The sequence below is a fragment of the Ochotona princeps genome, unplaced genomic scaffold, assembly GCF_030435755.1.
Source record: "Ochotona princeps isolate mOchPri1 unplaced genomic scaffold, mOchPri1.hap1 HAP1_SCAFFOLD_3122, whole genome shotgun sequence".
In the NCBI taxonomy this organism is placed as follows: Eukaryota; Metazoa; Chordata; class Mammalia; order Lagomorpha; family Ochotonidae; genus Ochotona; species Ochotona princeps.
The window spans coordinates 24277-41820 of NW_026700449.1; the positions used below are offsets into that span (position 1 = coordinate 24277).

At 40.3% G+C, this 17544-nt stretch overlaps 1 pseudogene; it reads right to left on the reverse strand.

Annotated features, from left to right (window-relative positions):
• Positions 1 to 7528: 7528 nt before the first annotated feature.
• LOC131479299 (uncharacterized) lies at positions 7529 to 16211 on the reverse strand (annotated as a pseudogene).
• Positions 16212 to 17544: the final 1333 nt, after the last annotated feature.

Here is a 17544-nt window from a genome sequence, read left to right on the forward strand (position 1 = left end):
ACGTGTACATATATAGTGGGTGGGTCGGTGCATGTGTGTGTTTTCTCCTCTTCATCGCCCTCTCATTCTATATATATGTAATATATACGTATTTTCTCCGATACATGTATGTAACTGTAGTGAAAGAGAGTACACTCACACTCCCGTAGTTTGTACATAAAGGATGAGAGACTACCAAACCTCTACACAGACACGAAGAGAGAACATATAGTAACGTGCATGGCAAAGTTAGTATTCACGTGTATACACCTACCCATATATATATATATATATATATGCGGGTATATACACGTACCTATATATATATGTATTCGTGTATATACACCTACCCATATATATATATATATATATATATATATATGCAAGAACGGAAGGGCATAGATAAGTAAGGGGTACAGCCTCTTACCTACCTGATTGTTCTCTTCTGCTAATATCTCTTCATGAAGATGAGGAAGTAGTGTGTATACCCCAGTCAGAGAAAACAGAAAGAGTTCAGCTGAGCAGTAGCTCCCATGTACATGCGTAGCCTGTACGAGTGCATATGGCTCTCTCTGTCTTTCTCTGTCTGTCTGTGTCTCTGTCTGCCTTTCTCTCCCATTGCCTCTCTCTCTTTGTCTTTTTTTGTGTCCCTCTCTCTCTGTCTGTGGCTTTCCATCCGTTCCTTCATATTCATATAGAGAAGACAACAAAGCGACTTTTCTCATATGTATCTCCGCTACTAATAAGCAGGTGAGAGAGTATATGTAGACAACAAAGCGACTTTTCTCATATGTATCTCCACTAGTAATAAGCAGGTGAGAGACTATATATAGCAAGCTCGTTATACGCCTACTATTTATACGGGGGCGAATACTACATAATCATTCTTTGCACTCCTAGACTTCCCCATACGTGATGTTTTGCCGCCTTCTTCTTCGTGCAGTTGTTGTAGGATTAGTACCACAGTACGACGAAAAGGTGGGAGGGTGACTTCTTCACTACGTCATTCCACCAGTGTGTCTCTAAGTAGATATTCGTAGTGTACTATTTCTTATATATATATATATATATGTTTGTGTATGTCTGTGTGCGTTTTTTGATAAGAAATGTACACAAAGAAGGGCTGAATAACAAGCAAAAAGAAAGAGAACTGAATGAGGAGAGACTGCGCACTGAAGAAATCGATATTAGGCTACCTCACATCCTACCGTCACTATACACGGAAGAGAGACGTGGGGGCCTTCGCAGCCTTCTCTCTGCACTCGTGGGGTTGCTGCTTCGCATGTATATGCACAGGAGGGTCTGAATTGCTTTCTGAGTTGATATATAGTTTCTGGACGTTTGGATATATTACATAGCAAGTCTTTTAAAAGTAGATTCGTAGTAGAAGCAATTGTGTTAGCGTTCCTGCCGCAGTGAATAAACGCTCAGGCATCCATGCTAGCATGCGTACCGCTGTAGCATGCGATAAAAGGCACATACATATACAACACCTCGTCTGCTGCACTGGAGGCGCGTGCATATACACACGACACTTGGGCTGGTGCCCTAGAGGCCCGAACGTAAATCCACGACACTTCGGCTGGTGTTTTGGAGGCCCGTGCATACACACACGACACTTGGGCTGGTGCTTTGGAGGCCCGTGCATACATACACGACACTTCGGCTGGTGTTTTACAGGCACGTAGATATATATAGAGTACTTGGGTTGATGCCCTGAAGGCACGTACGTCTACGCATCACCTGGGGTGGTGCTCTGAGGGCACGTCTGCGTGCAACATTTGGGCGAAGGCCGTGAAGGCACATACACATCGAGGACACAGGAACGGATGCCCTGGAGGTACGAACATGTTCAACACGTGGGCTGGTGACTAGGAGGCGCGTATACGTACAAGACCTCGGTTGTTGCCCGTGCTTCATTGCGCGCAAGGAGAGGAGGCCGCATGAAGCATGCTGTTTTGAGGTGCTTCGAATGGAAAGCATGAGCTCCCCGGTAGGGTGAATGTGCAGTCTTTTTTCAGTGCTGATGTACGAACAACAGGAGTGGTGGTGGCTAGATCCATGCTGCAGTCCTTACTGCTTTCGTGCGCGTGCGCTGCATGGGATTCATTGGTACGTTTTCGAAGTCCGGGCCCTGCAGCACGTGAGTGTTGGTGGCTGCTAGAGCAGTTGGTGACTCGTTTGCGCGTTTATATGAATGTGCTGTTTTCATTAGATGGCTGGAAATGATGGAGCCGGACGTTTCGAGGAGGAGAAGAGGCGGCGTGTAAATAATGAGATCCTCCTGCTGCTACAGCACCTGCATTGTTCCCTTGTCTGACTCTTATCAAGGCATACCTAATCTGCTGCTACTATTGCCGATACCTGCGAGGGCGGCGAGCGCAACAGGTATTGCCAGATTCTGAAACCTACACAGAAAATCGGCTTCCACACCTCCTCCTCTTACTCTTACTACTACTGCAACTACGTGTTCAATGACTTGTGGCCCGCATCAATCTGACGCTACCAGACCAACCCGCCTACCTGCCTCTCAAGGAGAAATGAGGCGGCAATAGAGAACCGTATGTAGTGCTGCTTCCACGTGCGACACTATTACAAAGTGACGGTATGAATGTACCCCTTTATGGTGTTTCTAGCAGCCTGTTGCTTACGAGTTGGTCACGCTTATGGAAAAGAAGGAAAAACGGGTTTCTAGTAGCGGCGAGTTTGATTACTTTGCGCCTATGCCGGCTCGATTTGAAAAAAGATGCCTTTTCACGTGGAAGAAAGAGGCACTCAAGAACGGTGTGAGGATGTCAGTGTCAGTCGTTACTGCAAATATAACGGGTAGTAAGGTGTGGGATGTAAACAGAAAAGCAGATGTCTGCAGTAAAGAAAGAGACCGTTCACACAACAAGGAACAGCGCATTATGTATGCGTGTAACAACGCCGAGAGACGGAGCCTAATGGGGGTTCCAGTGTTCCGACGACCGCCTCTCGTGTGCGTCAAACACTCGGGGAATTTGACGAGGTCCTGTTGAACGTACCACGTGACATATTCACACTTTCGAATTTACAGACATTATTCCGATTCCAGTCTGGGATAACTGCCCAGCAAGAACGTGCGCGGTGTTGCCTAAGGCGTCTCAAGCATCCGTGTGTATGTATAAGGTGGTGCTTTCAATCCTGGACGCATGTATGTGCAGATGATGTCTACACTAGAACGGTATCTACGTCAAGCCGTCATACCCTCTTGTACGCATGGATGCAGTTGGAAAGCATGGTAGCTCTCTTCTGATGTACCATTGTGCACACAAGCGTGTGTATATATGAGAAATATACAATTCTACAGAGAGATGCCTAATGATCGAAATAAAATGCCTGGATAGTGGCGCACAGTTGCACCGAGTGTCTTTCCGGACGTCTAGACAACATAGCCATCTATATTCTCTTCGAATTGAAAAACCCCATTGGAGTGTGAAACAGCCACCAGTCATGTACTTGGAGACCCGCATCATGAAGAACGCCTCCTTCTATTCCAGTGTCAATACAGAGGGATATGCATATATATACATCACGACAGTTGAGAGCGCACGCTTTGCTTTCTTTAGATAAGCGCTGTTTGACATGCTTGAGTGGGAATAAGTCACACAGCGTGTATGCGTGATCACTTGTACGTGTGTGTGTAGCTACACTCCAATTTGCGGTGAGTGGGAGTAAATAGGCCTTTTAATGCCTCACGTGCAGACACTCACCACTGAAGGATCCACAGTATTTCCGGCAACACATACCGCAACACAGAAAAATGACTCGACATCGTCAAGCGAAGACACGCTGAGTGAGTGTGATAGTTCCAAGAAAGGAAAGAATGCTGTTTCTTCAACTCTTTTGCTTGTGTCTCTACACCCCAAAGTGTTTGAAGTGTGAGTGTACACGTGCTTGTGATGGTGTACACGTGCTTGTGATGCCGCACACGTCGGCACTGACCACTGCAAAGGCTAGTTTCTCTACAAAGAGTTGCTCCCAGACATACCACCACACAGCAACGTTGTCTGGTGCCATTATGTAACTGCACGTTGGGTGAGTGAAGTTGACGTTCATGGTCCACGCGCTTTGCTAGCCGCACTGTAGTCTTGTACGTGTGTATGTACACCCCAAATTCCGTGGAGTGCGAGTATGCACGTTCGTCTATTGCCGCACACGAGGACGCTGCAGATTATTCCACTGTCTCTACAAAGAGCTGCTGCCACACATACCACCACGCAGCAACATTGTTCGGCGCCATCAAGAAAAGACACGCTGGCAGGTGGGCTTGAGGCTGCTGATACGTGCGCTTTGCCAGAAGCGGTCTGGCCTGATTTAGCGGGCAAAAAATGCAGAAGGGTGTCATTCTAGAAAAGAGAAAGCGGAAAATGTCTTCACCCCCCCCTACCCCGGACCACTCCGTGCTGCAAGGGAGCTTACGTGGCTACCTGACTAGTTTCTTGGTCTCGTTGCTGGCGGCAGGAACTTCCCGTGCAACTCGACGCTTCTCTGCGGCGCACTCAATAGCAGTTTCTTCTACATAACTATCGAGTTACCGTAGATTTCACACGTGCTCGTGTGTGCTAGTTGGTGTGGTCTGCGGTTCTTGACTAGCACGCATGTATGTAGCAATCATATGTATGATATAGATTAGTGAGAATTCGAAGAAGTACGAGAGTGAGAGAAGAGAAACCAAGAAAAGCCGGAACACCCTAATTTGAGTGACTATATCTTTTATGTTGCTTCTTAGCAATATGCGAACTGCAGACATGGAAGCGGCGTCTACAAGTCTGCGTTTACTTACGAAACTGACGAAGAAGTTGCCTGCTATAGTACACTCGTGTGAATAGTCGCCTGCTAATCCACACGTGTGTGTGTGTGTGTGTGTGTGTGCATGTGCCTGCGTCTATTGAAAAAGCTGACTCAAAAGAAGAAGAAGTCGCCTGCTCTTGTACACTTGTGTGAATAGTCGCCCGCTTATGCACACTTGTGTGAAGAGCTGCCTGCTCTTGCACACTTACGTGGAGAGCTGCCTGCCAGTGTACACTTGGGTGAGAAGTCACCAGCTACTATAGTACACGCTTGTACGTGCATCTCTCTGTGAGTTGCATGATCCCCTTTGTGTCCAAGGAGGTATGGTTTGTTGTATCAATCCTAGACTCTACGCAAGCGGAATCGTAGGCTTATTGAAGTCCAAAGGCAGTGCTTTTGGGTCTTCTTTCTGCTTTTTTCGCCTTTTTCTCCGGCGAATCATATGCGGAAAAACGTGGACTCGCCGTTCGGGGTGGTTTTCGCCGCACCGCTGAATATTGTGTGCTATTCTCACCAGATGTTTGAGGAATTTACGGTCCATTTGTTTTTGGACAGCAGTTGATCTTACTTTTTTTTATGTACTACAGTCATACTTTACCTCCAGCTTGGAGAGCAAGCCTACACGTGGAACCAGCGATTGTGGGACCGTATGCGCGGCTGACACAAAAAAGAAGCTGCCTACTAAATTATCTCACACGCATGTTGCTGTAGAACTCCCACTGGCTGAGCACGCATGTAGACTGCAACTCTACACACTCGCTCTTTGTTGGAGCGAGCATATGTCAGAACACGCTCAAATAACTACAAGTGTGTCACGCACCCATATATGCTAATGCGTACACTCAAGAGAGCTCTTTATGCATTGCTGTATCATTCTCTAATGTCCCCCTGCTCAGCTAAGCGTGGTGAACTCGCTTTCATATATATGTATACATACGTATGCATGCATACATACATACACGTATATATATATATATATATATGTATATACGGCACTCTAAAGGCATTTCATCAGCTACAGCTGGCGCGTGTAGGGAGTAATGCCGTGACACTTATACATCCATAGTCACTCAACGGAGCATGTCACATCGGTTCTCGTACTCCGCAGGTAATACCTCCTCTTTGTGAATCGTGAGAGAGACACTCTAGTAAGTATAACGAGTAGGGTAAACTGTGTCCATATACACTCAATGTATGAGACTACCTGCGTCCTTAGATACGTGGCTGCATGTGGCGACACACGCCACTATCAATCCACATCAGTTTCGCATCAAATTACCACAAGCGTAGGTGCTTGAATGGATACGCACACATATACATATATAGATATATTTATATATATGTGTACAGAAAATACAGCGAGAGTGGTGTTTACATCAGAATATGTATGTATATATATATATATATATATGGCAACGTGGGCGACACTCATTTGGATGTCTGCAACCGTGTATCTTTACGTATTTATCCATATGCATATATATATATATATATGTGTATATATATATATATATGCATGTACATAGGGCAACGTGTTCACCGCTGGCACGCACGTGTGCAGCCGTCTCTGTGTATACATACATTTTTCTCCTCGTCTGTTATCAGAAGCTATGGCTCAGGCAACCATACCCTATCCTTTTTTTTTCAGTTGATAAACACAATACAACCAATCAATGTGTGCGCTACAAGGGTGATAATAGCCAGCAACTCTCATGCTGTGTTTTCCTTCTGTCTTTCGCTTTAGCTGCTTTTCGACTAATGCACAGCAGCCCGGAATCACACAGAGCGTAGAAGTGTGCGTGAGAAAAAGAGTATCTTCTGACGACACTCGTACGTCATAATATGTGACCCACAGAAGAAAAAAAGTTCTTTGTGTGGCTTTGAAATGGGGAGAGGGGGCGCTGCTTCATGTATCGCTGAAAAAGAAAAGCAGCTTTCCTGCGTATGTTTGTACAGATAAAGCTCAGATCAAACTTCCTCAAAGATCACTTAGAAGATGCTGTGTCTGTGTATGATAACACTACTACTACTACTACTACAATCATCAATACCACTACTAGTTCCAGTACTACTAATAGCTCAGATCAAACTTCCTCAAAGATCACTTAGAAGATGCTGTGTCTGTGTATGATAACACTACTACTACTACTACTACAATCATCAATACCACTACTAGTTCCAGTACTACTAATACTGCTACTAGTACTACTACTATTATTACGACTACTAGGAGGATTGCTGTATCGAAACTGATCATGAGAGCGGCGCACGACGTAAAGAACGTGCGCAGACACACAGGCTACGAATTTACATACGTGTGGTCGCGTATGCGCTCTCTGTCACATTGCAGGATACGTGCAACACCAGTCGCATTGCAGTGTACACACACCCCAGAACACCTCAAGCATCTTTGGGGCACCGCAGCAGAAAGCGCCCCTAAAAAAGCGCCTGGGGTGTAAGCGCATGTATATGCACGTTTCTCTCTTTCTTTCTGCAAGATTCAGCAAATACGGCGGTCAAACAATTCTCCACTACATCCTTCCGACCACCTACATATATATATATATATATATATAACTATATCTATAGATACACGTACACATATATATATATATATGGATGTATACACAAATATGTAATATGTGTGCATGTGTGTAAGGGGGGTTTGTCGTGTGCTGCCTTGAGAGATAAAGATTCCACTTATGAAGGGAAAGAGAAGAAATAGTGATTGAAACTAGGAAGAGTAGTCCTTTGAATTATGCGGCAGAAGAGCCTGAGGTGCATGCACTCTTTCAAGGCGCCTTCTCCAGGGAGTAATATCAAGAACTGGAGGAATTTGATAAGGAACCTCTTCGGGCTTCCATGTGAATTTAAAGGGAGCGTTGTGGAAAAACGGTTTTGAAAAGGTCGGGGAACAGGCTGCGTTGTTCCCTCGTCGATACGGAGACTCGGATTCAGTTGCGTCATATCGTCGCCTTCCACGCAGAACAGACACACACACACACACACACATACAAAAACGAAGTTGGTCACTGCCCGCCTTCTCATACATACCCACCGTCCAAACAGTTGATTCCTCGAACCTCATTGTCTTAAATGTAGAAACATACCACCAGATATCCCACGCTACAGCGTATGCTCCTCTAAATATACATACCAGTTTACATATATATGTCAAATTGACATATATATACATATATACATATATGTCCATACAGATTCTAGACAGTTAGATACACAGGTAGCACTGTGGTTGGACCCCACACGTATATATGATGCACGAGGAACGACTACATCGTACTCGCAACCGTCTATACATATATGATAGACATATATATATATATATATGAATGATATATGTGTGAGGATATACAAACAATAGATAGCTGCATATACAGATAATACCCTGTTTCAGCCACATGTATATATATATATATATATACACGATGTACTAGAAATGTGTACATCATATATGCGTACGTATACGCCTATACATGTACTTATTACATATATGCGTATACAGATATATATCTACGTATATATATATATATATATGTGAATCTGTAGATGATGAGCAGTGGGATTTACAGATAAGTATATATGTATGAGTGATCTATCATTGTATATTATGTATATCTATGAGTTCTCTATCTATGTGTACGTATGTATATATGTATATATGATATATCAGTGAAGGTATATGTAGCTATCGATTCGCGCACTGACGAAGACGAGGAGGCATGCAAGCCTGATACTAGCATTCTCGTGTGAAGAGGAGCGTGTGTCAGTACTGGCTGCAAAGACAGGAAGAGGTTTGATGCTTCTATGCATTACCAAGCACTCAGATCCACGGCGGACTTACAACGGTAGCGACGCCCGTCTACGCATGCACAAGACTCCGTGACGCATGTAATGTGGAAGACTTAATCTCGCACAGTCACCTAATACAAACGCGGACAAAAATGTACCGCAATTGTACATGCGCGTGGGGGGCTACCTGCTCACTACTATATATATACACAATATATACATATATATATATGTATATGTAAGAAGAGGCGACACATCGTTTGTACATAATTACGTGTAATACGTGCACACTGCGAACTTCTGGTGGGTAGCACATACGTCAATATGAAATCTACTTATCTCTATCTATTTCTATCTACTATGTATATATGTGTATATATACACTGTTATATATACTTATATATCTATCTATATCTATCTGCGCCTACCTGAATATATCTCTCTGTATATATCTATCTAGCATAATGGATCTATCTTTCTCCTATCTATCAATTTCTACTTCTTCTATCTGTGTACTATCTGTCCATCTAATATCTATATCTACATCAATCCTGTCTCTCTACTCATATCTAGCTAACTATATCTATCCATCTTTATCTGTATTTATCTATGCTTCTATAAGTATGTATATAGATATATATATGTTTATCTGTATGTATATTTATCTGCCTCTTTATTTATTTCTCTATCTGAGTATATTTATCTATCTTTATCTGTGGCTACCTATCCATCTACATATATATATATATGTATATCTCTGTATATATGTATATATATATTTATCATCTGTATGTATATCTACCTTCATCTGTGGTTACCTATTCATCTACACGTATATACATATATATATGTATATCTCTCCTCTATATCTATATATTCATATTCTCTGATACATATTTCTCTGCCTCTTTATGTGAATTCTATTCAACTATACCTATCTATTTATATCTATTTCAATCTATGTACCTATACCTATCTATTTTCTAACTACATCTATCTGTGCACCAATACCTATCAAGGTATATCGTACCTAAATATCTATCTGGGATCTATCTATAAATCTATCTATAACTACGTATCTATCTATGAACATATCTATATTTATATATGTATATATATATATTCATATCTATGTAGCTATCTATATCATTATATCTATCTATATCCCATATATCTATTTATATCTATATATGTGTCTCTATCTGTAGAGCCATCTATATCTCTATTTATATATCTATATTTACAAAGCTATCTATATCTTCATATCTATCTATATCTATATATCTATCTGTCTATATCTACATATTAATGTAGAATAATATATCTGTCCATATCTATATATCAATAAGCCTATGATTTAGTCTTCATGTATATGCCTATGTCTATCTATATACCTGTATATATGTATGTATATATTTGTACGTGATTACAGTGTGTGTACATGCACAAGAGTAGCGTGGCGCACGGTACAGACAAACATAACGACAATTATTAGGATGTATACTTAGATAGATAGATACAGGAAGGCACATAAATACACATACAGACAGATATATCAATACATATATACACGTATATATATACATATATAGATAGCCTAAGACATCTCCACACAAGGTAATGTGTCGACCGTACTTGACATTTTTTCAGAAGGTTAGATAGACACATTTCTACAGCTGAATAGTTATGGTCAAATAGATATAAACAGACAGACAGGATCATACAGATATATAGCTACGTACAGGCACTCTCTGCTGATACAGCAGGCAGAGGCTTATTCCAGCCAGTGATCTGCGTTACTTTCTTCTAATCATATAAACATATGTGTATATATGTTTATATATATGTGTATATTTATGCACAGAAAGAGAGAAAAAGAGAGGGGAAAAGTGGACGTCTACGTAGTGGAAAACGTTCTTTTCCTATCAACTGCATCACATTATACACGTAGACAGGGTAGACAACAGCTCGTCCAACTCTGAAGGTATGGTGCACGCACATATATTTGGGGCAGATTTCCATTCCGTTTGCATGTATATATAGAAACAAGAGAGCAAGTGGAGGTGAAGCAAGAGAAGGAGAAGAAGGAGGAAAGGATTTCATCCACGTACATGACTCACCGGCAATCACACACGCACGCGCGCATGCAAACATACACACACGCATACAAAATATATATACGAATATATTTATGTACATATATGCAAATACAAATATATATGCACATACTTACATACACAAATGCACATATATATATATATTTTTATATATCTATATATGGATATATGTACATATATACACATCCGAATATATATATGCACATACGTACATACACATATGCACATACACGTATATATGCACATACGTACGTACACAAATGCACATATATTGTATATATATACACATACACATACATATATCTATGGATTTATGTACATATATGCACATCCAAATATATATGGACATACGTACATACACATATGCACATACACGTATACATACAGATATATATATATATTTTTATCTACATATGTGCACATACACGTATATATGCACATACGTACGTACACAAATGCACATATATATATAAATATATACATATATATACATATATATATACACATATACATATATACATATATATATACATATATACATATATAAATATACATATATACATATATATATACATATATACATATATGTATACATATATATACATATATATATATATATCATATATATATATATGGATTTAGTGTACATATTTGCACATCCAAATATATATGGACATAAGTACATACACAGATGCACAGACACATATATGGTCGATATATACATATATATTTATCTACATACGTGCACATAAAAGTATATATGCACATACGTACATACAAAAAAGCATAAATATATATATATATGGATTTATGTACAGAAATGGACATCCAAATATATATGCACATACGCACATACACAAAAGCACAGATATATGTCTACATAAGATTATTTATAGGGAATGATGAACATACACACATGGAAAGATATAATGCAAGGGAGTCTTGTGTCTGTTAGTAACGGTGGCTCCCAGAGGAAAGTGCTGCAAGTAAACTGACGAGTGGAAGAAGAAGACGAAATGACATTCCACTCTTTTTTGCTCTGCGACGGGAAGAACTGTGAAAAAGAAGTATTTCCATTAGACTAGTTGACATTGAATATTCACGTAATAAAGGAAGAAATTGTACAACATTTCCATCGGCAAATATACAAACCGAAAACAAAGTAATGACTTCTTCGAAAAGAAACGGAAGACATAATAACAAACAGTAACCCCTTCTTGGTATATATACTACTCATCAGCAGAAACGTATAAACAGCCAGTAACGGACATGAGCAGAAAAAGTGACCCTTCCATAATGAATATAAATGTATACGTCATTTATATGCAAATATGTAGACAGCCATTGGTAAACATGAAATACATAGTATACACCATTCAGCAGCAACTATAAATACATCCAGTAGTAGAAATGAACATAAAAAGTGACCTTTTCATTATACATATATCTTTATATCTATATATATACATATATAGATATATATATATTCTTCATTGGCAACTGTATTTAAGAAGCCAGTATTAGACATGAACACAAAGAGTGACCCCCACATATATATATATATATATTATGTCCTTCATTGGCAGAGCTATAAACAAACAGCCACTAATAAACATGAGCACAAAGAGTGAACATTCCATAATAGATATAAATAAATATATATGTATATACATACATACGTATGTCCTTCCTTTGCAGAGCTATATATAAAAAGCCAGTAGCAGACATGAATTTATATTCATGTGTGACCCTTACATAATACATATATATATATATCATTCATTAGCAAATACATATTAACAGCCAATATTAGACGTGAACACAAAAAGTGGTATTTCTATAAGATACATTATACTGCAGCAACTATATCATCAGCCAGTAGTAGAAAATAATAGAAACACTGACCCCTTCTCCAGTATACATATATATATATATATGTATATATATATATGTATATGTGATTCATTAGCAGCTATATATAGACAGCTAGTAGCATGCATGAACACAACGAGGGGTGTTTGTACAATACGCCATTCTTCATCAGCAACTATATATTTGCATATAAAGAGAGAAATCCTCTTTGAATAGGTGTGTAGTTAAAGACTATACACGTACCGTACACGTACAGGAACACACTCTTTTCTCATACAAATGATATTCCCCATCGAATATATATATATATATAGTACATATATATATATCAGTGGAAAAGAAAGACGCTTCACTATGTATATACTTCAAGAAGAAATATCCACATCCGAATATGAAGGAGGTTTTCTTCAAAAGCATTTTTCACCAGCGAATATATAGACATACAGAAAGGGGGAGATAACTTCAACTCTCCTTTAACTTGAGGACTGATTGATCCTTCCACCAAAGCACATCATACATACCAGAAAGAAAGAGATTATTCTCTCTGTCGGCAACAAAATGATACATATAAACAAGCAACTAAGACTCTTTCGTCTTCTTCTCTTAACGTATATACATGAAGAACACAACTATCTGTCGCACATGTAATAAATCACCTGCCTTTTCCTCTTTTTCATAACTAGTTTCATCAGCGGCTTCGCGTGAGGGACTTCGTTAGCGATTTCGGTAGTATCTTCCTTATATATATGTATATACTATATATATACATATATATATATCCAAACATATAGATGTATATATACACACTTGTGAGCATGTTGTTCACTAGTATATACATACCAGCGAGAAGATTTGGAAGAGGAAGGCGCCAGGCGTATTTGCTGTCGCCCATTTCCCAACGCTGCGCTGCAGTAGGTGGTCTGTACGGTTTTCAAACGAGCTGAATACACCACGTTTTCTTTCGTTATATCTGGATTTCTACAGAGATGAATAGACGAACGCAACATCTTCACTCCGTCGGGTACGCCTTCTTCTAACATCACAATGGCCTTCTTGTACATGCAGCCCACTCGGTAATAATGCACTGCGCAGGAGGAACCCCAGCAGCAGCAGCCACAGCAGCAGCAACAGCAGCACTTACAGCAGCAGCAACAGCAGCGATAGCGACTGCAGCACAAAGACGTGAGAAGCAGCCCGAATGAGCAGCAGTAGCAGCAGCGCGAGTTAAAGAAGCAGCAGAATATGCGGTGGTACTCTCAGAGCAGCAGGAGAGGACAAGAGAGAAGGGAAAGCCCAGCAGCCGCAGCAAAGCACTGACAGCAACAGCAGCAGCAGATGTAGAGGGACAGTAGTAGGGGAAGCAGGTGAGGCGGAGGAGGAGGAGAACCACCCAGCAGCAACACGAGCAGCAGCAACACGAGCAACAGCAACATGAGCAGCAGCAACACGAGCAGCAGCAACACGAGCAGCAGCAACACGAGCAACAGCAACACGAGCAACAGCAACGCGAGCAGCAACAACACGAGCGACGGCAACACGAGCAACAGCAGCAGCAAATATAGGACCAGGAGTAGGATAAGCAGTCAGTAGCAGTAATAGCACGAGCAGCAGTATAGCAGACGTAGCAGCAGAACGAGGAGCAGGAGCACCACCAGCAGCATATTTGCAATCCTAACAGGCACTGCAGTAGCTGCAGCAGCAGCATCAGAAAGAGAAGAAGCAGTCGTATGAGAGAAGCAGCAGAAACAACAAGAGCACTGGTGTCAGCGCAGCATCACAAGCAGCAGCAGCAACAGCCCAAGTAGTAATTAGAGGAGCACACATAGCAACACCCTCAATGTATTACTATCAGCACTAGTGCTAGTTGTAGCTGTGGGGTTCTAGTAGCAGCTACAGCAGAAGAAGCAGCAGCAGTAACAAGAGCAGCAACAGTCGTACTACGAGCGGTAATAGCATTACTCGGAAGCCAGCAACAGTAGTATGAGTAGTGGTAATAGTAGCAACAAAAATATTAGCAGTGGAAGCAGCACCATTAGTAGTAGTAGTAGTACAGAATTGGCAGCAATAACAGTTTTTTAGCAAAGCGAACAACAGAAGTAGTTGTCGCAACACTAGTCTTAGCAATAACAGCAACAGTAGTAGTAGTAGTAGCAGAATGCCGACAGGAGCAGCACTAGCAGTTATAGCAGTAGCAGCGACAGCAGCAGTATTAGCAGAGTTTGCAATAGCAACAGCAGCTCTCACACGAGTGACAAGGTAACAGACACATCGTGTAAAGGGATATCACATGCATAACGCAGAGAAGACGATAGCATGTGAATTGACGAGCTCCTCACACAGTCGCAGCAGCCACCCGTCAACATATATGTATAAATATATAAATATATATAATATATATACATATATATATATATACTTGTTAACATGTACATATACCCGTCAACATATATATGTATATACCAGTCAAATATATACATATATATATATATAATTTATTTATACCCCGTCAACAAATATAGATACCCGTCAACATATATATGTATATATACTCGACAACATATATATATATATACCGTCGACCTATATATATATATATATATATGTCCGTCATCATATGCATATATATACCCGTCAACATATATATATATATGCTCATATATGGTTTTGTTATTCGTTGTGGTTCGTGCTGGTGCGACATTACCTCTCAGCGTGTAACGATATGCCCTCGCGCACATGCACCAAACGTTTGTGCCTCCGTGATTACTACAAGGAGCCTTGTTGGAGTGATATGTAGACACACAAACAACCTTTCTCGAACTGACATGTGAAGCTCTTCTTAACGTCTTTTCACATACATATATATGTATACATACACGTAGACACGTATATTCACATTATACATATATACATATATATGTCTGTGTATATGTGGGTGTGTGTGTGTGCTGTGTGTCTATTTGTCTCATGTTCGTGTGTCTCTGTCCGCTTACAAGTGTGTAGATCCAGTGAGAGTAGTCTCAACACTACATATACGAAGAGTGAGGCACACATAATACATATATACATTATATATATATATATATGAATTCCACTCAACTCCGTTTCTGAGTGTGGCTGCGCCATATGTGCGTACACTATACATATATATATATATATTATATATATTATATATAGCTATATATATATATAGACATTTATCATTATGTATAGGGAGAGTCAGAGAAAGAAAGGGGAGCGACAGCGAGAGAGACAAGACAGAGAGGGATAGAGAGACGACAGCTAGGGACGAGAGAGAGAGAGAGGAGGGGGAACCAAGTAAAAACCACCAAGAGAGATAGAGAGATGGAGAGTGAAAGGAAGAAAGAGCTGTAATAGAGTAGACTGACTTGTGGGCTGGGGTCCATGTATATCTCTTCGACGTTTGGGGACGTGAATCATCGTATTTATTTTCAAAACGCGAGCGTTGTAAATTTTTCTAAGTAGCTTTTAATCTCCATTTTTGTTAAATTTACGGGCACCTTCAAGGCTACGCGTCTACGCTGAAGGAATGTTCCCGAGCGATGCAGACTAAATATTTTGCCAGGGGAAAAACACATTCCTGCGCGCGCATGCATGCATGGATAGCGTCATACATGTCACAGTTATACTACTTACACATACAAGCACACACAAACACATATACATATATATATATACACATATCACTATATGTATGTATATGTGTAGTGTACTCCTTTATGTACCAATACATGTATTTATATATATATATATATAGAGAGAGAGAGAGAGAGAGAGAAAGATGTATATGCAGAATGTGATCTGTTAAGGAGACAAAATACATTCCTGCGCGCATGCATGCATAAGGTCATACACACTACAGTCATAATACTTACACATGCACATACACAACCCACACACACACATATCTACACATTATATATGAATATATATATATATATATATAAGTATAATTCTCCACGTATTAACTATATATATATATTTGTAGGGAGGTGTGTATGTATATTGTATTCTGCCAAGAGAAGAGAGCATTCCTGGGCATGCATGCATGCATGCACGCGTAAGGGCCAGACAAACTGCAGCCACAGTACTTTCACTTACATGCATAGACACCAAGCATATCTCTCTATATATGTAAGGATGTATTGCTCGATGTACCTCAAATTACACGTATAGATGCAGAGTACTACTCTGTCGAAGAAGGAAAACATTTCTGCGCATGCATGATGTGATTGAGACTACTACTCTGCTTATAAAAGAATAAGATTGTGCGCACGCATGTATTCGACAGTCCAGTGCGCGCCCCACAGCAGCAAGCAACATCGAAGTATGAACAGCAGCAACAATAGTCATAGCAGCAACCACGATATATACAGAGAGCAGTTATAAAGACATTGGAAACACAAAAGCACATTCATTCGCACATGCATACACATGGATGTATGTACATGTGTATATACACACACATAGATACATAAATACATACATACACACGTACGTCCGAGGCACTGAAAACAAACGTAAGCATGTAGGTGTGTGTATGCACATACACAGACATACATAAATAAAAACATGCACACGTGGCGCACATACGTATATAACATACACACATACATACATACATAGACACATAGATACATAAGTACATACATACATACGTTATTGCATACATACATACCTAGATACATCCAAACATACATAGATACATACATACATAAATACGTATGGACGTACGCACACTCGTACGTGCATACCGTATATGCCCATGGCCTACATACACCCACTACAGAGATACAGACACGTGTTTCTACATATATTTATGCACATACATACACCCCTACGTACATACGTATATACATATTTATGCATACATACATACACACCTGCGTACATACATACGTACGGCCATAGGCCATACGCCTATACACGTATA